This window comes from Rhamphochromis sp. 'chilingali', assembly GCF_963969265.1.
Source record: "Rhamphochromis sp. 'chilingali' genome assembly, chromosome: 1".
Taxonomy (NCBI): domain Eukaryota; kingdom Metazoa; phylum Chordata; class Actinopteri; order Cichliformes; family Cichlidae; genus Rhamphochromis; species Rhamphochromis sp. 'chilingali'.
This window is the reverse complement of record NC_137929.1, coordinates 26,097,925-26,125,024: the sequence shown is the minus strand read 5'-3', so window position 1 is coordinate 26,125,024 and position 27,100 is coordinate 26,097,925. Positions and strand designations below refer to the sequence as shown.

The following is a 27,100-nucleotide window of genomic DNA, read 5'->3' as shown; positions in this document are numbered from 1 at the left end:
AAAAAAGGTGTGGAGATTTTCAAAAATAGCTATTGGAGCACTTCTTAGTACTGCTTGTGTTGCAAAAGACAGATTATTGATATATTTAAATAATGATTTTATTGTCTTCATAAAGAAAAGAATCTTTGAAAACCATAAAAACGAATAATTTGTGTCTAAAACTGCAGACATTAAGGTGTCAGTGCAGGGAGGCTGTAAATGTGACGGGAGTTTAACAGGACAGACTGAAAGCTGTGATTGCTTTGCATGTGGAGTTTCAATGTAAACCAACAATAATTAAACCATTCTTTGTATGTGGCAAATCTATTGAATCAATTTTTCCCCACTTTAAACATCTGCAATTTTTTTTAACCTCACAAAGTGTGTGCGTTCATATTTACTGGCTTGTTATTTCCTTCAGTTTCCACTCAGTGCATAGCTTCTGTCTTTCTGCGTGTTACATTTACCAGCTGGTTTCGCATGTTTAACCGGCTTCATATCTACGTTTCTTTGTGTGAAGCACAAAAACCCAGACCAGAGCTACTTCTTAGCAATTGAGGACTTTTAGGAGGAGACTAGGTTAGTTGGATCTTGTGCCATGATGATTGAAAGCCATGGCATTCGCAAGGCCTGTGTCGGGCTCCTCAGACAGCTAACGACCCCCGGTTCCTGCCAGGATTGGTCTGGTAAATGCTAGATTACTCGTGAGAAAACTTTTATGCTTGGGATTTCAAATCCCGAGGACTGGATTCACTCTGCGTGACTCAGATGTGGCTGAATGCTGGAGCGTTCAGCTGTGTGTTAACACAAAGTCCAGGTGTCATTCTCAGCAAATTCACCCCAAGATCAGACCATGTAATGTACATAGAAACCACAAAGAGCCAAGAGTTGGAGCTCAGAGAGTACGGACTTCAGTTAACATTTAATGAAACGTTAAATCTTAAAGGTCTTGACGGTACAATCAGAAAAGGAGTAGAGCTTGTTTTGAAGGAGAAAGCCTCTTCTTTCTAAAAGAACACGGCAAAGTTGCATCAACAAAAACCACAATATGTCTGGAACAATCCTTTGGAAAGACAAGAACAATGTAGAGATGTTTGCCTGTAAAGCACGCTGAAGCATCTGGAGAAAAGCAAACTCAGCATATCATCAAAAGCACCACATATCGACTGCCAACCACGGGGGTGGAGGGTGATGATTTGGGGTTATTTTGCAGTCACGGGGCCTGGGCAGCTTGCAGCTATTGAGTCAACCATGAACACCTCTGCATATGAAAGTAGTCAAATGTATGGCCATCTGTCTGACAGCTAAAGCTTGTCTGAAACAGGGTCATGCAGCAGTGATCCCAAGCACAGCAGCAAATCTACAACATAACGCCTGAAAAAGAAAACAACTGAGGTGTTGCAATGGCCCAGTCAAGGTCCAAACTCAACTAGATTCTAACAATCCCACATACAAAGACAATATGCACTGCAAGCACCTTCAATCAAGGCTACTCCCTCTAATTTGGGTGTTCTATCGAAGATGTTAATTTCCTATGTCTGCCTTTGCTTTGCACCACGGTACTGCTGCTGATTCTGAATGGTGGGATGATATTTACTCATCACTACCAAACACATCTGTGCGTTTAGATTCTGTGGAAGATGAGGTCAAAGCCTATACACTAAACTGCTCGATGTAAATAAACATTTCAAACAGAACTGTCTGGCTGAACCAAACTTAGTTCATTCAGGACAACGATAATCAAAAGGAGATTGTTTGGTTCATCTGCAATGCGTTATATTTGGCGGTATGGCTCAGTTCTGGGAAGTCCCCACACTTCCAAGCGCATACGTGGAAAGCATAAGCCAGGGAGAGCAGTTAAAGCTACAGCAATGCCACATAGAGATGTAAGTCACAGCTGATTATTATTTTAAGACCATAAAATATAAAACTGGTTAAATATAACAAAGCCAAGAAAGGAAGATTTTATCAGAGAGGACAAAGCTTCAGCAAATTATACTTCCAATTACTTTAAATGGAGAGATTAAATGTTTCACTAAAGTCATTACATGCAGCGTTTATCCTCACTTTAAAAGGAGAACTACTTCTATAGCTTATAAAGTATTTCTCTGTTTAATTGTTATTTGTGCGTGTCGTGCAGCAGCTTTGATGCTTCTAAGGAAATTTCATCAGGTTTGGTATCTTTCTGGCCCGTTTCATCTTCATCACCACGATCCATCTGCGTCTACCAAGCGGAGAGGAAGAAAGAGCGTTCACTTCCACCTGGTTGTGTAATCGCACGTTTCGCTGTGAGCCATGTTGACTATAATGCGGAAAATAGGCTTTGCTTCAGCAGAAAGAGGAAGCGAGAGGGAGAAATGGGCGGGGAGACGTATATGGAGGGTGGAGGAAGGGCAGCGAGGGAAAGAGAAAGCGACGGAGGGGAAGAGACGTGGAAGTCCATTTTTATCGTTGGCGAGCTGTCAAGGCAACAGTGGATGTAACTTGATTGATTTGGTATTTCCAGCGTCACATCAGCGTGAGTGGCCAACTCCCAGCCAGTGATGGAGAAGAAATTAAAATGTTGTTTAATCAGATGTGAAACAAAAGGAGATAAAAAACATCCTATATTTAGGAGGACTACAGGGAACTGAAATTACGCTCGTTATATCCACAGACTGTAAATAAAAAATGGTGGTGCTTTTAATGCTGTATATTTAGGCAAGTTTACTTGGGAATCTGTGGCGACTGACTTGCTTTTGGAGCCAGCCATCAGTGGCCATTAGAGAAACTGCATTTATGTCTTCTTCTTGCTTTATTATGTAGCTACTTTCATGCCACAAGGTGTCGCCACAGCGGGTAGCTCCACATGTCAGTCTTAGCATCCTGACGCATCCTCAAAGGGGATTTGTGTCTTTAGCTGGAACATTTGATATTGTTCAAATGATTTCACAAATGAAATTGTAATGCTGAGTTATGTAAAAGATTACACAGACATCGTTAAACCTTTTCCTCTGAACTGGGATTTTTTTTTTTTTGTAGCTTAGCATTTGTTACGCAGCACGTTTGTCAAACTTCTGATTATCTAGAAACTACAAAAACTGGAAGAAAATCATAAAGTTTGAAAATAATTATCGTAGTATGAACTCTAATGCTCTCTGGTCACCATGGTAATGCCTAAATATTTCTTGAAAAAAAAAAAAGACGCACAACTACGACACAGGAAAAGACCCAGGGAAACCGAGTTAACGATAAAAACCCTGAAAAAAATAAATTTCACACCCGAGCTGGTACCGGTCCGTGGCCCTGGGGTTGGGGACCGCTGCTCTACTATTAAATTCAATGCTTTAAAACCCAACACTTTGACTTAAAGTGAGCTTCTGGCAGCGGCGCTATATTCTACTTTTAGTGGAGATATCATCTGAATTTCAGGAGCGGGGCGTCTCCTCCATCACCCCCCTCCGGCCTCAGGCTATAAAAGCCCCCTTTCACCTATACCTGCTGTTCTCATTTTCATGCCCCACCCTTCCCCCCCATTTTCCCTCTCTTTTCTCTTCCTTTCCTTCATTCACTTCTCGTTAGGAGCAGTCGCAGTCCCCTTTGAGGCCTTCCCCAAACCGCAGCACCAGCTCACACTTCCTCATGCCTCATCGCCCATCGTTACAGAGGATGTGGTCCCAGCTAGTTATTAGCTCTAATTTAACATCAGCTGCTAAAATGTGAACATCCATCTGAAACCAAGAACTCAACGTTCTAAACACACACAAAAAGACAATTAAAAGGTAAATTAAAAAGGCACAATCGCAGTAAACTCCAATGTGACCACATAGAAGGAAGAACGAGAGTAGCAACAATAAATAAGCACAAACTGACAGTGACATGGGCGAGGGAAGACAGAGGTAAGTGGATAGAGAAGTAATGAAATGCAAAGCAGGCAAACAGAGAGGAGGAGGAAGTGAAAGAGGAGAGATAGGGATGGGATGAAGAAAAAGGAGGTGACAGAGAGGAAAAAGGCTGGAAGATGAATATGAGTAATACATAGAGTCTACTGAGATATGAGGGGTTACAGCTAAATACACACAGAGTTCATTCAGTGTTACAAGACAACCAGGACAGAGAACCATGACCATAAAATGCCCTTTGCTGAATTGAAGAATGAGGCACTGTGTCTACGTTCATAGATAAACAACAGAACTTGATGCATAACTCTAACCCCAGCCATTCAGGTGATGTCATTTTTATTTTAGATAAAATAAAACATTTGTTTTGGTAATCAGGAAACAAAGAAGATCATAAGTCTAAATGACATGTCTGTTTTGCTTTTCTCAAAACATAGCGTTACTGTAACGGATTACAGGTGGGAGCTGAGGCTCAGAGGTGATGCACATCTCCTCTCCTCATTGCACAGCCTCATGTCCACTCTACAGTGACTAAGGCCTCCTGCAGGAGTGTCCACTCCCTCCCAGACACCTAGTGATGATGTGAGCCAAAATGATGATGAGAGTCAGTTTAGGAGGAAACGTCTGAGTGGAAATACTGAAGTCTTCCAGAAGTCTTTCCCCTAGATCACAGATGAGATTTATTGATGATTTCTATAAAGTAGCAGAAAGTGCATCTCTAATCCTTAGCGACAGTCTGACAGGCTACCAGTGGAGACAGTGGCGACCAAAGGCTTGTCTTCAACGATCATGGGACACATCTCAAAGCAGGACTTCAGATCCTTAAATCCCCCCACCTTCTGTTTGGAGACTTTTAAAGCAGAAGTGATCACAGGCAGGGCTTTAGTGAAAGGATTCACCATTCTGTGTCCTGCTTTTGCTTTTTAACAAGCCAGAGATACAAACTTCTACAAACCACAGTAACAAAAGAACCAGGCTTTTAAAAAAAAAGGGATTGTTCTTTAAACCTCTTGCTGAACTTGTGAATCACTCAAAGTCGTACTATTTGAGGCTGTGCCTGGCAGGGCAGAGGTCCTGATGGAGGACTTTAAAGTTGTCCTTCTGGCCTGCAGCATCATAGGCATGGAGATAATACCACCTCAAGCCTTGTTTGAGCCTCGTGGGCAGCTCAGCGCTCAGCCCAAATGAGAAGAAACTAAGCTGGAAAAAGGGAGCTCACAAAGCTGGAGCTGTGTCTGCAGGAGGAATGAGGAGGTGAAAATGAAGAAATCAACACTGACATCTTTCCCTTCCGTCTCGCCTTCTGTTTCTACCTTGTTACTTTTTGACACCTGCTCCCCAGAAAGTTCCTCTGTCAGAGCGGAGCCTCAACCGCTCTGTCAACGGACTGACACAAAAATCAGACACATACCAGGTTCACTGAGCACACAACTTGCACTGCCAGAAATAGAGACTTTTAGAAGGACAGAGTGAAAAAAAGGTCAACAAAAGGTGTTGTTGATTGAAAAACCCCAGACAGAACCGAGTGAGCTGTAAATCGATTTAATGGGTAAGTTTTATACCGTTGCAGCGTGCCTGCGTGTTTGTGCGTGGCTCTAAAGTTCTTACAGGAGCGACGGTCCGAGTTTGGTTTGATTAGTTAAGCCCTCACTGCATTACTTAATGGACAAAACCTCTGTTTATATCTTTGTCTCCATCACTTTCCATTTTCTCCTACCTCCATTCCTGCTTTTCTGTTTGTGTGTGTGCATGTGTGCATGAGTGCTGTTTCAGGCACTGAAAGACAGTCCACCATATTTTTATAGAAAGAGCATCGTAGAGAACCGCAGCAGCTAACAATTCATTTTCTTAAGTGATTCTGATTTATACACACACGCCAGTTTTACTATTGTGCCTTCTGGTGGAACCACTAAATCTCTTATTCATGTATGCACTCGCTCAGAGACAGGATTGCAACTATGCAAACTCATGACGGTAAAATATTTTAGTTTAAAGGGTAAAACTTGGAAAAGGGAAGCCGAAGTCTGGCTGTGAAAATAAAACAAGAACAAAGACGAGGAGCGAAGACGGGGGGCGTATATCTTGAGCAGACCTTTAGATGGCTGCCAGGATGGTAATGGACATAACAACAAGTAACAGGATTACAAAAATTTGATTATAGTCCAAAAGGGAGAATAGCACTCTGCTACAGATTTTGATAGTTTACCGAGAGTGACCCAGCGTATCTATCTCAGATATGGTACACTGACTGTGCCACAGATAAAGCAACTGAAAGCTGGGAAGGTAAAGCACTCGGCACACTATCCATTTCTGTATTGATGAGGAAAGAAGCCAAGATCTCATTTAGTTACTTCCTGCGCCTTGTTCTGGGTTAAATAATAAGCAAATTTCAAAACAAGTGTAAATGCACCGAAAAGAATTTGAAAGAGACTGAAACGCAGTCCAGTCGGACAGGTCAGTGAGAACAGTTAGGCTTCGAGCTCATTGCTCCCTGCAAATATGATGCACAGAAAGTGGAGAGTGATGAGTAATTATCCCATGAGAGCCGACAGGTGGATGCTCGGGTAGTGGAGGGGACGAAACAGCTGCAGGGCAGCGGCAGCACTGACATGTCAGTTGGGAAACTTCTAGCTTAAGTAGACTGCAACATTTGGAGGGTGTGATTGGTAAATTACTGTACTGCAGGTTTCACTCCATTTGCTAAAGCTAGCATTAGCTAGATATTTTAAAAGAATTACGAGCTTTTTATGAGCTGCTAAAAAGTCGTGCAGCTTGTCTGTTGGTAAACAATATCAGCTGGATTAGGATTGTTGCTAATTCTGCTCTTAGCATGCAGGACATGACTCATCTCGACTGCACACAAGTCTTTCCTGCTTTAGCTTACATTTACCCCGTCACAGTGGCGCGCAGCTAAGTCTGCAGCCTGTCTCTAACCCTAGCTCCACTAGCAGCATCTCGTGTTAGCCTATTTCCCTAGACAACAAACACAACGGTCTTGCAGTTTCTTAAACAAGGATGAATGCCCTTCCTCTGCTTATTCAGCCCCGAATGCTGATGCTTTCACCATCTACACGTGTCCACGTCAGGCTGTTCTTCTACCAGAATACTCCTACATACTATGAAAGGTTAACGCAAAACATGCTTGATAGCAGCTGAAAGATGACAGCTGAGGAGAGGGGGCAGCGATCCGCCTTTTACAGACTCCGGGCTTTGCTCTGTTTAAGTTTACATCTAAGCAGTATTTCAATCTGGATCCAAACTGCTGAGTGCACATGCATGACACCGTCTGGATTTCTTAGCTTGAAAGGAAACCTCTTTCTTTACCCTCACACAATGAGGGAAGCTGACGTTGTACAGTAATCCTGTAAGCTAAAAGCTCAAAGCACTTGATTTCACAGTTCGATGTCACAGTCATCTCAGGCACACGGCTGTTCAAACCTTCTGTTTGTGACCAGCATCCAATCAGATGAAAGCTAGCTTAAACGGAGAGAACCAAAAAAGCTTGTTTCAGACCACTGATTGCGCCAAGACCCATTATAAGTAAATAAGCAAGTTTTGAACTGTGACTCATGCAAAGGCACTCTGGTAGAGTCAAAGAATAAAAGCATGGAGATGAGCACAATAGGTCCCCTTTAAATAACAAATAACACAGGCTGTTTGTTGAATACAATGCTATGAAAATCCAACTAAAATTCCCAATTCGTCATTGAAATCCTACATTTTTGACTGTCGGAATGCCAGAAACGACTTTATGAATGAATCCAGAGTAAAAACTGCTAACGCTGCAATCAAGGAGGATTTTTCCTTTTCAAAGATAGTAGAAAGATGCAAAAAGACATCACTGAAGAGCTGATCAAATGATATGAATGGTTCTGAATATCACTCATACACCCACACATGCTTCTACATGAGCAGGTAGGCTGAGAGAAGTCCTTCGTTTAGCTCTTCTCGTCTGCGTGGAAGCAACACAAACAAAGCAATTTGAGTGAGGCCAGCAGAGAGAGGGTGAGATAAAAAGCTCTTTAGGGGAGAGATATCACCCCTCTTAATGATATCACGGAACGCATAATGAGGAAATGCAAAATACACATGGTCTCTGGCTGTGGTGAGTAATAAAGTTTTATCTCTGGTGTGTATGTGGGAAGATGGAAAGGTGCAGGGGATGAACTGAGGGTGAGAGAGAGGGGTACGGGGAGGAGGGGGAGAAGAGGTAAGAGAAGCAGGACATTAAAATGAGGAGGAGGATGAGGAAGGGACACAGATGAGGGTATGAAGTGAGGCTAAAAAAAGGGAGCTAAGAATGAAAAGCCGAAACAGATGAGAGCGAATTAAAAAAAGGTTTCCCCAGCTTCTCACACAGGAAATTTAATGCGATTCTGGCACAAGTGACCCACTAACGATTCAAAAATATATGGATGATCGTTTTATCTCCAGACAGATGCGCTCTCGATACGAAGTCATCTGTGTGTTTCTGCACAAAAGGTGCATGAAAAAAATAGGTTTTTACTTCCAAGTCCTCAATATTTCATATGTTAAGACTCCACTAAACTCCAAATAAAATTGTCATTTGTATACTTTAGCAAAGTTGCTAAACCTGCAGTCAAATGAAGCTTTGGAAATCCTGTCACGCAGCATTCAGGGTACTTTAGTGACTAATCTGCTATAGTTGTAGGCACAGCTGGTGTTTGTTTTCATGGGGCAGCTGCCGCAGCTGCTACTTTCGGGTACACTGCTTGGTAACGCGATGGTACAAAAATGATGGTGGATAGCAAGAAAGGCTCAAAGTTAATAAGGCAAGACCTGGAGGACAACTCGCAAAAATAGGGGATGAAATCTTATAGGTGGAACCAAAGAAAGAAACTTGAAGTATCACATCAAATCCAGGGTTTAGGGGGAGACACACACATATGCACACACACAGATCACAGATGCTCTATTGGATTGCAATCTGGTGCCATTTGAGTACAGTGTCATTATTCAACAAAGTAATTTGATTTGTGCTTTGTGACTTGGTGCGTCACATGTTAGCAGCAGTAGCTGTGGTGCTCAGGTTCTAGGTTCTAGGTTCTTTATTATTTGTCACATGCATAGTTATACAAGTATAACACACAGTGAAATGTAGCCTGACACGCTCCTCGACATGTGCAAAAGTAGGGGTGCAATGATACACAAAATTCACGGTTTGGTTCGGTTAGATACTTTGGTGTCACGGTTCGATATTTTTTCGATACAAAAATGTTCATGCCTTTTTAATTTGTCATTTATTAAAATTCTAAATATATATTTTAACTCAAAAGTACAGTTTTTAAATGTAATGTTGCTGAAACAACAAAATAAAATAAAAAAATCTATCTGATTGAAGAATCACTCATCTTTGGAAAAGAGATTTTATTACAGAGAAATGGCTCTTTCCAACATAAAAGCTATACTATACGCTTCTTCTGGGCTATATTCTCAGCAGCATATTAAACATATCAGGTCCCCATAAGGAGAATCATGTGCTAACGGCTGTCTAAATGACTCGGGTAAAGTTTGTAGCATGCATGCTTGTTGTTTTTGTCTGCTTCCACTCGTCTTTGCACTAGGATGATGTCGGCGTAAATGTGCAGTCATATTCGTTGTGTTCCCACTAGTGCTGTCAGCGTTAATCTCGTTAAAATTACATTAACGCCATAACGCGGCAAATCTCCGTTAACGAGCTACCGCGGATCACCCTGTGCGTGGCCGGACGGAGTCAACATGTTAACGAGCAAACTGCGCTAACGCACTAGTTCCCACCAATGTAACTGAGCATTGCGTGGCACATCCGACATACTGTTTTACTTCTGCCCATGACGCGCTTACCGTCAGGGTCATGTTTCACATGAAAACCAAGATAGTTCCAAACGCCAGATCTGAATGAGGGGGGGGGGAGGTTCAATTTGCCATGTTGCAACAAGCTTAGCTTCTGTCTTGCTAGCTTGCATTGTGCTCAGTGGATCTGCGCTCGACAGTGCAGCCTAGGCAGAGTAGTCGAACGCAGCTCCACTGAGCGCTCAACACAGACAGGATCGTCAGAAGAAAAGTTGATAAAATAAATAAAAAATTTTGTATTGTTCGATACATACATACCGAACCGAAAGCACTGTATCGAACGCTTCAATATCGATACGAGTATTGTTGCACCCCTAGTGCTCAGTTGGAACTTAGGGACTTAAAGTGGGCCAAGAAACCCCCCACACGATTACACCACCACCAGTAGCCCGAACCTTTGACACAAGGCAGGATGGATCCATGATTTCATGCCATTTATGCCAAAATCTGACCCTATTGCCCAAATGTCACAGTAGAAATCGAGGGGTGTTCAGACTGGACTATGTTTGTCCAACTAGAGAACAGACTCCAATTTTCCTAAAGCACTGTTAACATTGAAATGCTGGCAGCAGCTGGTTACAAAACTGTGTACCGTATTTATGGGACCATAAGGCACACGGTATTATAAGGCGCACTGTCGACACACGGGTCTGTGTTCATACATAAGGCGCACCGTATTATAAAGCGCATTTAACGAAACAAATCAGTCAGAAAAGTCAAACTTTACTCAACTCATTCCGCTTGCTTCCTCCACTTCCATACCATTAATTCATTAATGTTGAATTCTCTGGTAGCTGCTCTATAAACGCTGGAACAACAGTATATGTTATTCCAGTGTTTTTCTAATTTTTGCTATGTAACTTTGCACTGTCCACTTTCTGCTGTAACAAATTTCCCACGTGTGAGACTAATAAAGGTTATCTTATCTTACATTAATGACTAACCTCATATTGTGGCTGGACTATCTCAGTTGTTCTCTCCTACTGAAGTTTGGTCCGTTTACAGCAATTTTCCAGGCGATTGCATTTGTCAAAAAAAGTGGAAAAAGGTTAGCGTTCATTCTCCAGGTTCAGTTTTATGCTTTGGTATGCTAACGTAGCGGTGTCGCTAGCGATCACTAGCACAGCATTATATACCATCTAGCCCAACTTCAGTAATCCTACAAACATCACTATTGTGTAGCTTTCTCTCTACATTCATGTTGGAAGTGATAGCAGAGCTGTACGTTTTATTTTTTTCCAGAAATCTCTCAGTCAGAACATGATATATCATGTTAAGGTAACTAGCAAAACCAGCGAGCTAACTATCTACTAACTTCCTGCTAACTTCTAACTCCGTTTAATTTAATAAATTCTGTTTTCATGGATGCCTGGATGTTTAACTTAATTGATACACCTGGTAAAGCAGCAACACTGATCATTTTATTAAAGATGAAAGAATTTACACAGTGTTTGTTTGGGACCTGACGTGGACAGAGTTTTGGACCCAGATTACTATGAGCCGCAAGGCTCCTGACTACGGTAGCCATAACGCTCAGACAATTCATCAAGCGGTGCAGCTTCGTAGCTTAGCAAAGTCCTACTAAAACATTTTTTGACAGATTTTTGAGCGCTGTGTACCACATAAAATCAGCTCGAGGTCAGTGTAGCAATGGGAATTGCATGCACCAGTTACCAGTCACTTTGTGGAGCATTGGACTGCCATTACCTCATAAGACTTTGTTGTTACACTTTCTCTTACCGTACATTACTAAATCTCCATTTGCACTATTTGCCTAATTGCACTACTCTGCCTGGTTTACACTCAATGTCACTTACCCATTATATTGTATATTGTATAGCTTTCTGTTATATGTAAAATTGTATTTATTTAAATTTTTACTTTTTAATTATTTTACTTGCATTTTTAATCACTTTTATATTTAAATATATTTAAATGTTCATTTGCTATTTATCTAGGGATTGAGAGTAACGCAATTTCTATTCTCTGTATGTCCTGTACATGTGGCAGAATCGACAAATAAAGTTGACTTTGACTTTGACTTTGCATTTACCTGTGTGTTCCGCCCGGAGTCTTGAGAGTGTAACACCGGAAGGTGAGAAGCAGAGACTCCGGGCGGAACACACAGGTAAATGCAATTCCCATTGCTACAGTCAGTAAACACAGCCAGAATTAATAGATAAGGCGCACCAGATTATAAGACGCACTGACGATTTTTGAGAAAATTAAAGGATGTTAAGTGCGCCTTATAGTGCGGAAAATACGGTACATGACAAACCAAAACACTAAAGTGCATCACAAGCTGACTGACACGACTTTTGGTGTGCACCACCAGATGACAATGGTAAGATTTGTGTCTGTGAGGTGTTTAAGGAGCTCTTTTAGCACCACAGTTTTGTTAAAACCAGTAGCCAGTCTGCTGACTTTGCACCTGGAGCAAACATCTAATTTGTTATGGGCCAGTGTAGCCAGCGATTTCCGTTTCTTCAGATAATTTGAAATGCTAGTAAAAAGCTCAGTCCTCATCAGACGATAGTCAATATTTATCTGGTTCAATGCAGCAAATGCCAACCCTGTTTGGCTGTCCACGCAGACTGTTTGACTGCACGCACCCAAAGTATGCTCAAGCGTGATGGATCAAAAACCCCTACATTACAAATGGACGGCAAAGCTTCCAGTGAAACATATCAGGTAAATTCATAAGCAGAATTTGTTCACAGAGGCTTCGTTCTCACCTCGTGTTAGTTATTATCAGAAGACTCTGAAGAACTAGACATGAGAGAAAATGTGAAAACATGGAGCATGAGAATATCTGGTTGGTAACCATGAAGTCATGAGGGGCGGTGCCAACATGTGATACGAGTGTGTGCAGTACACACTCACTGTGCAGTCGGCAGCATCATACACATACAGTGTGTGTGTGTGTAAAATCCTAACCTCGTTATATTGTGTAAAATTAAGCTCACAAATCACATCACCTCCCTCACACATGCACACACAAATCCTGCAAGATGCACCATAATCCAGAGGAGCTACTTCTTTCTCCTGCTCCACGAGGAACAGAAGAAAAAAAAACAGGATGAAGGAAAAGGATGGAAGAGAAGGGATGAGGAAAACTACACAGGAATGTCAAGAGTATTAAATAAAAGACAGAATGAAAGAAACGTCTGACGTGAAGAGCGATCCGATTATGGAAGGAGGGAAAAGGGGGAAAGAAAGAGAAATCAGAGGATGGGAAATTAGTTCCGGGGGGATGATGGGAAGAATGAGGAGGAAAAAAAGACAAGGGAGTAAAAATCTGATCAGACATGTTGCCTGTGTTAGGTTTGCAAATCGAAAGCAAGTAGAGCAGAAATGAGGCGACACACATGTGCGACATGCAGACACGTGAAAGTGACAAAGTGAACATCGCACATTCTGCACACTTGCACGCAAACACTTTCATTTCTCTCCTGATCATCATCCGCCCTCGCAGCTTCCCCCTCGCTCCTGCTCCCTCCTCCACAATCCTATTGTTACATTTGCATGAATGAGGACTGGGACTGCTGTGAAATAAAGCGTATGACATGTGACCGTCCATGGGATTGGTGCTGCGGGGACGCAGTGTGCACATGTATGTGTTGCTTCTGTTCCAGATATGGAAAATATATTCCTCTGTTGTGATCATAAAAGCTGCTCGTCTCTGCGGCTCTGTGTCCTAATTGGGATTGTTGCGTTACCCCACTCCAATATCTCTTTCTACCTCTGCTGCGTGTGATGTGCTACTTGGAGATGGTCTCATGAGGGCAAGACTGACTTTACCAGATTTCAAGAGGGAGGGGAAAAAATGAGAAAAAGGGAAACAGAGCGAGAAGACATTAAAATGTTAAAGGAAATAAGCACAATGACAAAAAAAAAAATGAGTGAATGAGAGTGAATTGGTTTTTATTCGGCATGGAGAGTCAAGTCTGAGGGCTTAGCGTAGCTCAGCCTCATGATGTCGATGACAGACGAAAGACAGACCCACACGCTTGCCTTTTTTAGATGGCAGTTAGCCCCTTTTTGTGTAATTTGAAAGTGCGAATAGAGTAGAGCAGAATCCCCGAGTGGCACTATGAAAGGGTTTTGGGTACAGAGGAACAACGACACACGGTGTGCCTCCAAAGGGAATCGCACAACCTCATGAGAGCGTGTGAGTCTCTGAGTTAGCTGACAAGTTTTCTAATGTGGTTCGTTTAGCTTGGGTCAGAGGTTTGACCAAACACTTTGACTTTATGTAACAGCTTATATAACAGCTGACAGCCATTTTTGCTGTGAAGGAGCCGTGGCTGCGGCTACAGTTCAGCCCTAGAAAACGGCAGCCTACACCGTGGAAACTGTGATAAACAGCCGGGCAGTGCTCACCTGTACAGAAACGACAGTTTATTAGTATTATCATACCTTGAGGCGACTTTTGTTGTGATTTGGCGCTATATAAATAAAATAAAATTGAAATTGAATCATACTGCAGCAACTCATTTTGTCCTTCAGGCAGGCAAATGAAACATGCACCTTGCAGATTTTAACAACTTCGCAAATCAAATGCAAAACAATTTCCCGAAAATATCCACAAATATTGATGAATCCACACTGTGGAGCACGAGTCTGCTGGTACTGCTGGTGAAACTGTGCTGTCCTTAAGGACAAACTCATGTTGCCTGGTGGGAGGCAACCTGTCTCAAAACAATTGAGGCCTACCTGCAATCACTCTCAGGCAGATTTGCGAATGCTTGCAAATAACTGTCGTCTAATTCATAAACCAGCAAGTTGCAATCAGTCTAAGTTAGCCTGCGATGATGAGCTCAACCCATCTGTGCTGTGTAGTCTTTGGGAAAGGGGGCTTGATTGGTTCCCAATTAGTTGTGTTCTGGTATATTCCTATACAGATGCAAGGTTAGGTTGCAATTAAATCACTGTCCTGCAGCAACTACGTCACTGTTTGTGGATGAATTTTGGTTCTAGATGTTCTAGAGCAGGGGTGTCGAACTCCAGGCCTCGAGGGCCGGTGTCCTGCAGGTTTTAGACATCATCCTGGGTCAACACACTTGAATCAAATGATTAGTTCATTACCAGGCTTCTGGAGAACTTCAAGACATGTTGAGGAGGTAATTTAGCCATTTAAATCAGCTGTGATGGATCAAGGACACATCTAAAACCTGCAGGATTCCGGCCCTCGAGGCCTGGAGTTCGACACCTGTGTTCTAGAGGTTCCAGCTGAAATGGCTGAATTTGTGACGTTTGCTGATTCATGGCTGTATTATCACAAACAGTTTTCAAAGTTGACCCTGTTCAATTGCAAAATGAGAGCAGTTCGACTGCCACTTCACAGGCGACAAGATCACAAGCTCATTGCACTCATTGGTTGCAATATTTTAGTTAATGCTGCAGTCTCCAACCACTGTTTTTCCCCACTGTGACTGTAGCATTACACACCATCTCAGACTCTTTAACTTAACAGCTTGAAGCTCTCATTAAGGTTAACTGTCAGAAGGTTTGCCATGGCGATGACCAACTTACATACAGCAGCAGCCCACCTGACTTTGTTTCTTCATGTTTTCAAATGTTGTGGCTGCCAGTTCCCACTCACCCCCTACTGTAAATGCTTTCAGCAGCTTTCAGTTATACATTTGCATCAGTTCTTTTTCCTTTGATGCACGGAGGGAGGAATGGATGGAAATGAAGCTGGAGGAAAAGATTTTGAAACAAAGAATATGGAATTACAACACACAGAAATAAAGAAACAAGCAAATAAATCGAAGAATGAAGGATGGAGCAGTCAATGGGGACTAACAGATGGAGAGATTAAAGCCAAACACAAAGATTCAGCGTGCAAAATCCAGGGCGGAAAAAAAGAAGCCCTCAAAGCTCCACAGAGACGGAGAAGAAGAGTAAAAAATGAGGCCGATAAACCGGAACGACGCAACTTTATTGCAACTTCTATTTATCCATTCTCCATCTTTGTCACGGGCGGAAAACATCCTGAAATACAAGTAGTGTTGAAGACAAGCAAAGAGAGATAAATAGGCAACAGCCACTTTTCCACGTCTGACGTCATTCTGATCTTTTACCCCCTCCCGCCTCTTCCACTCTTTTCTCATCTGTTCTCATGTATGATTTAACGCTGCTCATCATATATTAATGATCTGGTCAAGTAAACGGCTGTCTTGAAGCAAGAATGTCACAACACGAGGGCAAAATCTACCTAACAGCCTTCCACTGTCGGTGTTGAGATTGGATTAACTTTAGCCAATTCTTCTTGTTTTTCCCCCGTAAGCATCGCTGGGGTTATTAAACTCTTCCTATTCTCAACATTCTCTGATAGGCTCATTACCATTCTTAGTTTTAATTAAAAATGCAAACCTATTTTTTAATAGCTGCACAGTTTCATCAAATCCAAATAGTCTTTGAGTCTTATATAACCAAAAAATTATTATTATTATTATAATTATTATATACACATTTGGTTGCTTTGGAAGGTTTGTAATCCTCATTGCAGTCAATATCTATTACTTAATGAAGCATGACCCATCTTAAGGCTGTCACCAAGGTGATTAACATTGTGCTTTATTACAGCGGTCTCCAACCTTTGTTGCGTCACAGACCGACAATATTTTCACGGACTGGCCTTTAAGTTGTTGCGGATAAATACAACAAAATAAAACCAGTACCAGTTTAAAAAAAAAAAAAGATTTAGTCATAACACACGGGAAAAGACACGGGGAAACTGAGTTAACGATGAAAACGATAAAAAAAAACCAAAACAGATTTAAACCCTGAAAACCATAAATTTCACACCCGAGCCTCAAGTCTCGCGGACCAGTACCAAACGACTCACGGACTGGTACAGGTCCGTGGCTCGGGAGTTGGGGATCGCTGCTTTATTACACTGCAATTGACAATGTTCAAATATGATTTGCTGGTACTGAATACATGTCCAGTGATAAAACAATGTGACATTATACCTAGGCTCTTTTGTTTGAATCATATAGCAGCGCTCCAGCTTTAAACTTCAGGTAAACATGCAAACATAACCACTTGTGCTAAAGTAGTTAGCATTACACATCGAATGACAGCTGTAGGAGAAAAAACTGAGCACATGTGTGCGGGGTGGCTGTTGCTCAGGTGGTAGATCGGGTCACCTACTCACCGGAAGGTTGGTGGTTCGATCCCAAGCTCCTTCAATCTACGTGCCAAATATCCTTGGGCAAGATCTTAACCTGTTGCCCTCCAATGCATCCATCGGAGTGTGAATGCGAGTGAATGTTAGATAGAAGCAACCTTAGATAAAGTGATTGGGTGAATGCACAAGTTGTATAAAGCGCTTTGAGTGCTCAGTGAGAGTAGAAATGCGCTATATAAGAACCAGTCCATTGACATGTGGAAAAACAGCTGACCCCCACCAAAAAAAAACATATTTAAAACAAATGAGCGAAATAAAATAAGCTCATGCACGGCTGTATCTTGGCACCGTGTTGCTTTGAATTGAATGCTAATATTTTGTGCAAAACTCCTGAAAAAAGCCCGTATATGTAAAGCCAAAGGTTTAAATAATATACTCTTGGATTTGTGTGCTATCACAGAGAAAGAATATCCAGGAGATGTGTTTCCTGCTGTAAACACAGAAGCCCCGCCCACCTGCTGTTCGGTCCTTCTGTTATTGAGGGTCAGCCAATCAGAAGAAAGTTGGCTTAGAGCAAGAGGAAGTAAAACTGGATGTTTCAGCCAGAGGTTGAACTGATGGGGCTGCACTACATGATACATTTTTTAGAATTGTTAACATTCCGAAGCCACTCTAGTAGAATCCAAGATTAAAAATATGAAAATATGGATAATGCAACACTCTATAATCAGTACTTTATTAGAAGTAGATGCTTTGTGGGCATATGGTCAAACATTAAGTTAATAATGCAGTTTTTACCTCTTGTTGGCACTATAACAGCAAAAGTCAAGGGAATAAACAAGTCAGCAGGACTCATCACATTCAGCATCATTTACAAAACAGACTTCAGTTGTGATACTAAACAATCAACAATCAACTGACTATGCCAAGTAGTCTTCAGAAAATCTCACTTTGTGTTTCTCTAAGCAACGTCTAGACTTGATATAATGAAATTTCCTGTTGTTTATCTCAGAATATTGTGGTTTAGGACAAAGGTGTCCTCAGTTTGCAGTGAACTTCACATCATTCCTTGCTGATATTTACAAGTTGAGTCTTTGGCTTTGTCTAACCATGATTTAGTTCACTGAAATAAAAGTGTTTAATCTTTCTTCCAGAATGTTTGCTCTGCACTCTCTTCAGGTCCACAGCTAACTCTGTCTAAATGTCTTTTTTGTACTGGTAATGTATAAAGGAGGATCAGCGAGGCAGACACCAACAATCTGATGAGGTTTGAAATTTACTGCTTTTAGACGCGTAAGTCCAAATGGGATTCTCCTAATCTACTTAAGCAAGGATGCTTATACTTGGCATTTTTTATGAATCGAAAGTAAACGTGTGCATTAATATTAAGACTAAAAGAAGACAAGTATTTTATTGCCCCTTGAAAAAACTGATTATGTTGTAACATTGAGCAAGTAGGGGACGGTAGGGACGGTGAATACCAAGAGGTGTGTCCCAATTCATAGGCAGCATCCTTCGGAGGCCGCATTTGAAGGCCGATTATGTCACAACCATGCGACGAAGGCTGTCCCAATTCAAAGGCTGCTTCAAATGCGGCCAACAAATGCGTCCTTCATTTCCCCGAATTTGAAGGATGGGTTGGGTGTATCCTTCGTGGCCCAACCTATCCAAGAATTCATAGCCAATTCCAGTTTCCAACAATAGCGCCAGCTACTTAGTTTCAATGTTACTCTTTCTGGGTCACAAAATACACTTTTTAACCTATTTTCGGGCGAGAATGTAGCTGTGTAAACTTCAAATATGTGCTCGGTCCATCAAAACATCATATATTTGCAAAAGTTAAAAGACATTTTCGGAGACGTCTGTTACCCACCAGCTCAAAGCTGACCGGGAGGTCGAGGCTCAGTAGAACAGGCGAGAACACCGAACTCCCCCCGTGGTCTTTCGCTACACAGGTTAAACATGATTCATAAGTCCCTTAGATAACTTAAATGTTATTTTTTGGCTGTTTTATTTGTTCGTGAGTAAAACGGTTTGGCTGAGATTAAAGTTATAATTTTCACACAGCCGAATAAACATCTAACAGAAAACTGATTAAACAAAAGTGTGAGATGTTCGAGAATTTACTCCAATGTCCTGTTATATATTAGCGAGCAAGGAGCAGACGGCTGAATTTATTAAACTCCACCGGGACAGCTGGTGAGACAAATCTGAAGGCTAGACCATCCCATTTCACAGCCCTCTCGGTCTTCAGAGGACGCGGCCTATGAATTGGGACATACCTAAGAACAGCCTTGTCATACCTGCAGAGATCTGTTGCTGAGACAGTTCAGTTGTGACCCAAGTGATTGGTTGACAGCCCGATACCTTCCCGATACCTTCCCGATACCTTCCTGGCCTGGGAACCTTTAAGGTGGCGTAAGTGAGATATTGCATTCATAATTACATGCTGATATACACAATATGTGGTTTTTTATGTGGTGTCATAGGTCACCTGTCCACATTGCCCAGAATTTAAAAAAGTTCAGCGGGCTTGGAAAATGTTTTTTTCTCAGTGCATGGAAAAAGGCTGTAATTAAGAAAATGACATTTCTGAGTGAGTGGCGTGAATATAGACGATCTCCTGCCTTGCTTGAGTAATGACACCTTTGGTTGATTGACTGGCATTAGCAGCTCAAGGTGAGGGCTGTGTGCGGCAGCTCGCCAAAATCTCTCTCACTCTCTCCGTCTCTTTCGGTCTCCGCCCCTGGCACATGAAAATCTACCACTTGTCTCTTTTTCTCCCTTCAGTCTTCTTCATTTACTCCTCCTCTTTCCGTCTGCCCTCTTGCACTCCTCCCATCACCACCCAGGGTGCCGACAGTTGGTCTTACCAAATGTGAGCCGTTCTCCAAATCCTCTTCTCCTTTTCGGCCCTATTTGTTTTATTCATCTCCCTCTAGCCATCATTTGCTCCCCTTCTCTCTCTCTCTACCTCCACCTGCCCTTTCCTCTCCCTCTTGTCTTTTATTCCCAGCGATTCATCTATCTTCTTCCCTCCACCGACTCTGCCTCTGTCTGTCCTTTTTCCTTGCCCTTCCCTCCATCCGTTCATCTTCCTCCCTCTCTTTCCATTTACTGCCTGCCCCTGAAACCTATTTATCTTCCTCTGACATCTCCACCACTCTCTTTCTCTCTGCCCCCTTCATCAGTCTATCCTTCTTCTTCTACCTATCACTCACAATACCTGCACAAGTGTGTTTATAACCTGGAGGTCTCAAGAGGTTTTTTATCATTGTCCATCAGGCGAAATGAGAGTAAGGAAAGTGAATGAGCTGCACAGGATATCTCCGGGCATCGTGATGCTGTCACATGTATGAATTCTAAAAGCCGGTGATGTCAGTGAGCATACAACTCTCCAGCTGCTGTATTTAACAATGCAATAACTGATCACGTCAGCCTGATCAGAGGGATGAAACACTGCAATTCATACTTGAATAGGGAGAAAAAAATGCACTAAATTATTATTAAATTTAGGAACGATGTGTGTCATTGAAAGCCGTGACATCAGGGTCGCTGAAATGAGCTGAAATGGGGATTTATTGATCTGCTTTGCTTGTCCTGCTTGTGGTAAAGAGCAATTCGACTATATCAAGCACCAGGCAGTCACATTATGTTCCAGCTCAGCTGCCAGCCGATCAAATCACATTATGAACATGTGCAGGGCTGTCTTTTGACATGGAAATTAAGAAGCTCATCGTTATGGTGAGTAATCACCACGATGTATTTGAACAAAGTTAGTTGGGCAGCTACCTCATCCTAAAAGAAGTCATGAGGTATTGGCTGCAAACTAATGAGGGTAAAATGCACTATGAGCACATAAGCTAAACAATTATACTCCTTTTGAATTGATCTCTTGTGGCTACCTATACAGTTGCAGTACCTTCATTGCTGGCTCCAAAGAGCTCCTCACAGCGCACTCTTGAACATATCTCTGCTTTTTTCAGTTGTTTATTGGATCAACAGATCTCTCTCCAGTTTACCCTTCACCTGCAACTCTACCTGCTACTCATGTATATACACTGACCATGAAGACTGAAAGCCTTCTCCACACTAAGCTTTACTGGCAATGCATTTATTCCATAGTGAAGAAATCAATAATCACAAGCCATAAAGCACACTACCAAGTGCTTGTGAAAACAGCGAGTGTTTGTGCATGATCTATGTGAGTCTAGTTCCAGTCCACTCTGTGCTGACATTTTAAAAGCACTGTTCAGTCTTTCTTAAACTTTTTTTTTCTCTAGCAAAACAAACTGCTTAAACGTTCCCCCGCTATTAATGCACAGACAAAATAACAGAGAAGGAGGAGTAGGCACAAAGGAGGACGATGATGATGCAGGATTATAGACGGCAAACGCTGGAGCACTGAGAAGAACCACTACGGCAAAAGGGATACACTGTATCATTCTCTAAAATGAAGAGACAGACAAAGAAGAATAAAAGTGAGGTGATGACAGGCACAAGAGTTCGATCGAGAATTAGTGGAGGACAAAAAAGAAATTGAAAGATTAATAAAAAGGCAGATGAGAAATAGACGCATGGATGTTGAGATCAGGGCAGAAAAACAGGACAGAGAAGAAGAGAGCAGGGCAAAAACTGAAGGGAAAGTAAGTAGAGAGGGAAAGATAAGGGACAAATGGGGAGGGGGGAGGGCAGCAGGATGAAACAGATAATGTGGTAAATAGAGTCAGATGGAGAGAAGAAAAAGAACTGGAAAGGAGAGTGAGTGCTTATGTGAGTCACATCATCTCCACAAGCTATCAGTGATTTTAATGACTCTGACATCAGTGTGTGTGTGTGTGTGTGTGTGTATGAGTGTGTATCATACTAGATTACCCTGAGGTAATGCAGTCAGGAACTGGCTCATCACTCTTCTACAATAGCGTACATTCATCATGTCAGAGTGAGGTTTCTCAAGCACTGGACTGAGACCCAAAACAGGTTGCAAGTTTCACCGGTGGGTTCCCACTAGATTGATGCAAGAGGATATGAATTGATATCCTTTGTGAGTGTGAAACTGATAAACTTCAAAGCAAAAAACAGCTGGTAAAATCTGAACAGAAACTAATTTTTATTGCTTACCAATGACTCAAAGATCAGTGAACAACAGTAAAGCTATTGTTCTTATGAACTTTTATTGTTCTATGTACTTATAAACTCTACTCTGTAAATGTTCTGCCTGAATAGATAAAGGGGACTGCAGTCTATTGTTTTGATGAAACTACACAATTACCAACCAAGCTAGCAAGCTAGTTAGCAAACAGACTGCAAACGTGTTAGCCTAGATAGCTTCTTTGTCTTTGAATAAAAAAACAACCAATCTGCAACAGAATCCGACACTCTTTTTAAAAAAATATATACAAGTGTTAAAAAGTGTAAAGATTCTTTCAAAATTAGTTAAATGCACAAATGAGCCAATAATAACATTGAAATTAGCAAAATACGGGTTTTGTATGAGTTTAGTAGTAAGACAGCTAACATGCTAACTGACAAAGAAAGTAATCTAGCAATAAAATCATATTGATCAAATTATGTAAAATTCTGATGAAAAAATTAAAATAGAAAGAATCTAAGAGAGTTATTGTGACTACTATCGACTGCTCGATGGCTAGCATGTTAGCTGTTAGCTATGTTAGCTAACCAACTACAAATGATTTTAAACTACTAGATATAAAAGTGATGGCTTTTATTGGATTATTGGATTCACATAATGTGATTTTTCAGAGTCAAAATTAATCTTTTAAATCATCATAAATAAATAAAAAACTGAATACTGTTATTATCATCACCTACAAACATCTCCTTCCATGGAAAAATGTCCCACCTGCAACTGACCCAGTTTATTGTTTTATTTAAACACTTATCAACTGATTGCACCTGATTGCTAACACAGCTGCAATCAGAATATGTCTCCTATTTACATTAAAATCTGCCTGGTTTTCTAGTTTGGTAATTCCAGCCAAGCTGCAGAAACAGAAGCCTTGCAGTCTGAGGCTGCTGTTACGATTTCACTTGATTTCATTAGTTTGTTACTGCCATCGGAGCTAAAGGTCACCGCTCTGGCAGAATTTAACAATCCCCTCCAACAAATCAGAGGGCAAACAGTTAGTTAGTATGAGGCAATGGCTGCAGTATAACTGCAAGATGACTGAAGTGAAAACAGAAAAAAGGGAGATAAACTTTGCTATTGTTACTTTTCTCAACAGAACAAGTTCCTCTGGGTTTTGCGAAGCTATGATGGGATGTTTTATTTTTTTATACTTTTACACTTTATAGATCAAACTATTAAATGACAGAAAATTATCATTATTTATCATTGCTGGTAGATTTACCAGTAAAAATGTTACATCTAAATGACAGAACAGTAGCAGATGACAGAAATAGATGAGTATTTAAAAATATATTTATATAGATATAAATATATATAGATAGATATATAAGATGGCATAGAAAAGAGTGCTTTGGTTGAGCGTCTTGGCAGTTACATGTTGGTGTTTTAGATCCAACTGAGGACACTGCACTCTCATATGGTAGCAGCTTCTCAACTTCAAACTAGTCCACCCTAAGGCACACCCTGCTTTATTTTCTATTTTACTCTAAATGGGACAATGACTTATCAAATGAACATCATGCTATAATAGTATTATAATATGGCTTAACAATAGCTAAATGGCAAACTTACCAAGAAAGTGTTTAAATGAAGCGAGGAGTAGGTTAAAAATAGACTTAAAGTTGGACTTTGGTACATAAGAAGTTGCTCTCTGATGGCCCTTAGAGAAACGCGGGGTGAGAATGCAGTGGTGGTTTCCTGAGTTTATGAAAAAGTGAGAGAAGTGGTGTAAATCATAAGCTCATATTTCCTTCTTTTGAACACCAAAGTCCATGAAGCAAACACCAAAACTGCAACATGAAGCAATGATTTTAGTCAGCCTGCTGAGAAAGAGTCTAAAAGCTCTAAGGAAACCCACAGTCAAAATAAAGAACTGGAAAAGTGGCACTCCAGCTGACCCAACCCATGTAACTCTACCTTGGCCTTTTAATAAACCGAACTGTATGAGTCCTTTAGTGTGGTTTCAGCATGGCAGGGTGGAGACCGGTGGAACTGGGTGGGGGGGGGGGGCTGTGCGGTTGTGGAGCAGAGACTACAGGGGGGTACGGTGGATACAAAAGGGCAGGGACCAGCAGCCCTCTGCAAGAACTCTTGGTAGGTCTCAGAGCCATGATTACAGGGTGTGCACAGTCCACAGGGGTTTGATGACAGGGATTCATTGGCAAGAGTCAGCGTGTGCGTGTGCTTGTACTCTGTGTGTATGTGGGTACATAACTCAGACTGTAGAGTGTGTTTGTGTGTGAGTGTGTGCATACTTGGCAATGAAAATTGCTGGAACTGCAGGGCTAAAAAAACAACCACAGGGGAGCATGTAGGGCGATGCAGTACAAAGACAGAGACACACAGAGCGCGAGTGGCAGCAGAAACAGGGAGTGACGGGGATTCTAGATGGCAGAACAGAAAGAGAGATTTAAGGAAAGGAGGAAGACACAACGACAGCGACGGAGAAGCACACATCCAGAAAAAGACGGAAGCAGCAGGCTCAGCATTTCAAAGCTGTTCTAACTGAAGGCTGATTTGGATTCTAGCAACACAACATCATGTTTCTGATATGATGTGAAATCTCTCCAACTTCGGTGGTCAGGTCACTGGCTTCGTCTCACACCCCACAAATCAACAGAATTTCTGTTTTGCTGCTTAAACAGCAGCACCGCAAGAGGAAGAGGCAGAGGAAGGGAGGGCAAGAGGAGCCAGAGGCAGGGATTACAAATGGGTAAAATTTGTGTTTAGAGAAAGCCCGGGGTGCTCTTTGGTTATGTGTGTGCGGCACTGCAAGTTGAATAACTGTAGTAGGGAGAAAAATGTCAATAGGCAAACAACAGATGGTGGCTGCCACATCAATTTTGATACACAGCTGAAACGTAAGACGCTCGGGCCCGCACGCACGAAGAGAAACGGATGCACACGCACAATGAGGCGAACAGAAGGCTTCTACCGTTGTAAAAGATGTTGACTTAAGCTACTTACTCTGACTGCTCTGGCATTAAAGGAGATGAAGAAAAGTAGGGGGATAGAAGAGGGAGAAAAGAGTCAAAAGGCACGGAGAAGGAGGAGAAACAAGAAGAGGTGAGAGAGGAGAGGAAAAGGGAGGATAAAAGCTCGCATCCTCTCTATCCTCCCTCTTCCGCTCCTCTCTGTCTTTATTTTTGCTCTCCGACTCTGTCATTTAGTCTATCTCTGACTGCTCTGTCTTTCTCTCTGTCAGGCAGACCATGACTGCGCCCAAATGTGATTTGCTTTTTAATCTTCATAATCCACTTGGCCAATGAATGTTTTGCTTTACTAATTAAAGAACAAACAATGGACGTGTGTCCCTCTCTCTTTCTATCTCACACACACACACACACACAATAGATGCGGTAGATGTTTCCATATCTCGCAATAAATCTTCGAGAAGAGTGGGCAATGGGGGGGGGGACGCGAGAAATTATGGAGAACGTGATCAGACAGTCGGTAGTTTTGGAACTTCCGGTGCAGACAGCAGAAAAACAAATCCTTAGAAGAAAACTACAAATCAAAAAAAGAGAAAACAGACAACAAGGCTCCTTTTCCCACTCCTATAATTTCTCCCTTTTATTCTTTATCTTTCTGTTCTTCATTTTTCCGTCGTCTCCGCTTTATTGTGCTTACAATGGGAGGGGATCAAAAGTTGCTAAGGCAACAAACGGGGAGAAGACAAGAAAGAGGAAAAACTCTCGCGGTTATGGAGGCATCCTGACGTTTTTCAGCAGAACAAAGGGGGGAGGGGGAGTTTAAAGTGTTTATCTGTTCATTTGCAGGCTGTCATTTGAACCTAAAAGGATGCGGGCCTTATAGAATAGACAGGATTAGAATCCAGCTGACAGAATAAATAAAAATTGTCATGAAAAGCACAAAAAATATGTATCGCCCTGATGTCTATTGTTATAAAAAGCTACAGAGTCTTCCTGTATAGCACCTCACTTTCTAAGTTTAAACTGAACCAGTGAGTCTGTGTTAATGAGGAAATTCTCCATTTGGCTGCAAACAACATACTTTTCTGCACCATAATGCAGCCTCAAGAGACAATTGGAATAAATGTAAATGCTGTCCTAATCCACCTCTATATACACACCATAAAACTTTCAATTAAATCTGCCATCATGGAGTATTCATAGCACCTTATCATCAGAGCAGGAGCTCTCAGACTCCAGGCTCACTAGCAGTTCCTTTTCCAAAAGTAAGAGGAGAGGCAGAGCCTTCAGCCCTGAGCCATCCTGTAGTTATGCTGCTATAAGCCCAGACTGCTGTGGGACTTCCTCTGATACCCCTTCTTTTCACTCCCTACATGTTCAGATATCACCTGCCTGTCTTCCTGTTAAAAAGGAGTTCTTCCTTCCCACTTTTGCCAAGTGTTGCACACGGGGGATCATCTGATTGCTGAGGTTTTCTCTCTAATATTGATGAAAAGAGCTTAAATTTTTCACCCAGAGAACTACTGCTCACTGGACATCTTCTATTTCTCCTACCGTTCGAGATGGTCGTGTGGGAAAATCCCAGCAGATTTCTAAATACAGAGACTGAGGCTTTAACCCAGAGTTTTGAGTTGTTGTATCCTGGTTTAATTTTTGGTTTGCTTTTCCTTCCTCGTGTGTTTAGCTTAAATCTAACTTACCTTGTGTTCCACTGTCGGTCTTATGCGTCTAGCTGCTTCCTAGTCTTTTAATTTGGTGCTTTGTCTTTAGTTTTGCTTCTCTTGTTACATCATCAATGATTTGTTCCCCAGATGTTACTGCTCCCTGATCATCTTTTGAATATGGTGATAGAGTCTCTCTTTTGTTGAGAAATCCACTGTTTGCTGCGTGTTCTCCTTGCTCTGCTTGACCTGAGTTTCCTCAGCATCCTTATGATCACTTGGATTTTTTGGACCAAGAAACATTAAAGTTTGTTTATCCTTGTCTTAAGGGTCGTGGATTTGGGTTGATAAAACTTTATCCTTCACACAGGTTTAGTAGTATAGTAACTAACACGAACCATTCAAAATCACCTAAATCACCTTACATACTCTGATTCTTAGTGTGAACTCGAGCAGGTCGTTTTGCCTTAATGCACCGAGTTTCTACCTTGTGTCTGGGTGAATAGATG

The 27,100-nt window shown here is 41.7% G+C and overlaps 1 protein-coding gene across 3 annotated transcripts in view; it reads right to left on the bottom strand.

Moving 5' to 3' along the window:
* The window catches only part of slc8a4b (solute carrier family 8 member 4b), a 130,100-nt gene that overhangs the window by 16,884 nt on the left and 86,116 nt on the right, over positions 1-27,100 (bottom strand). The gene's annotated exons all lie outside the window — the stretch shown is intronic.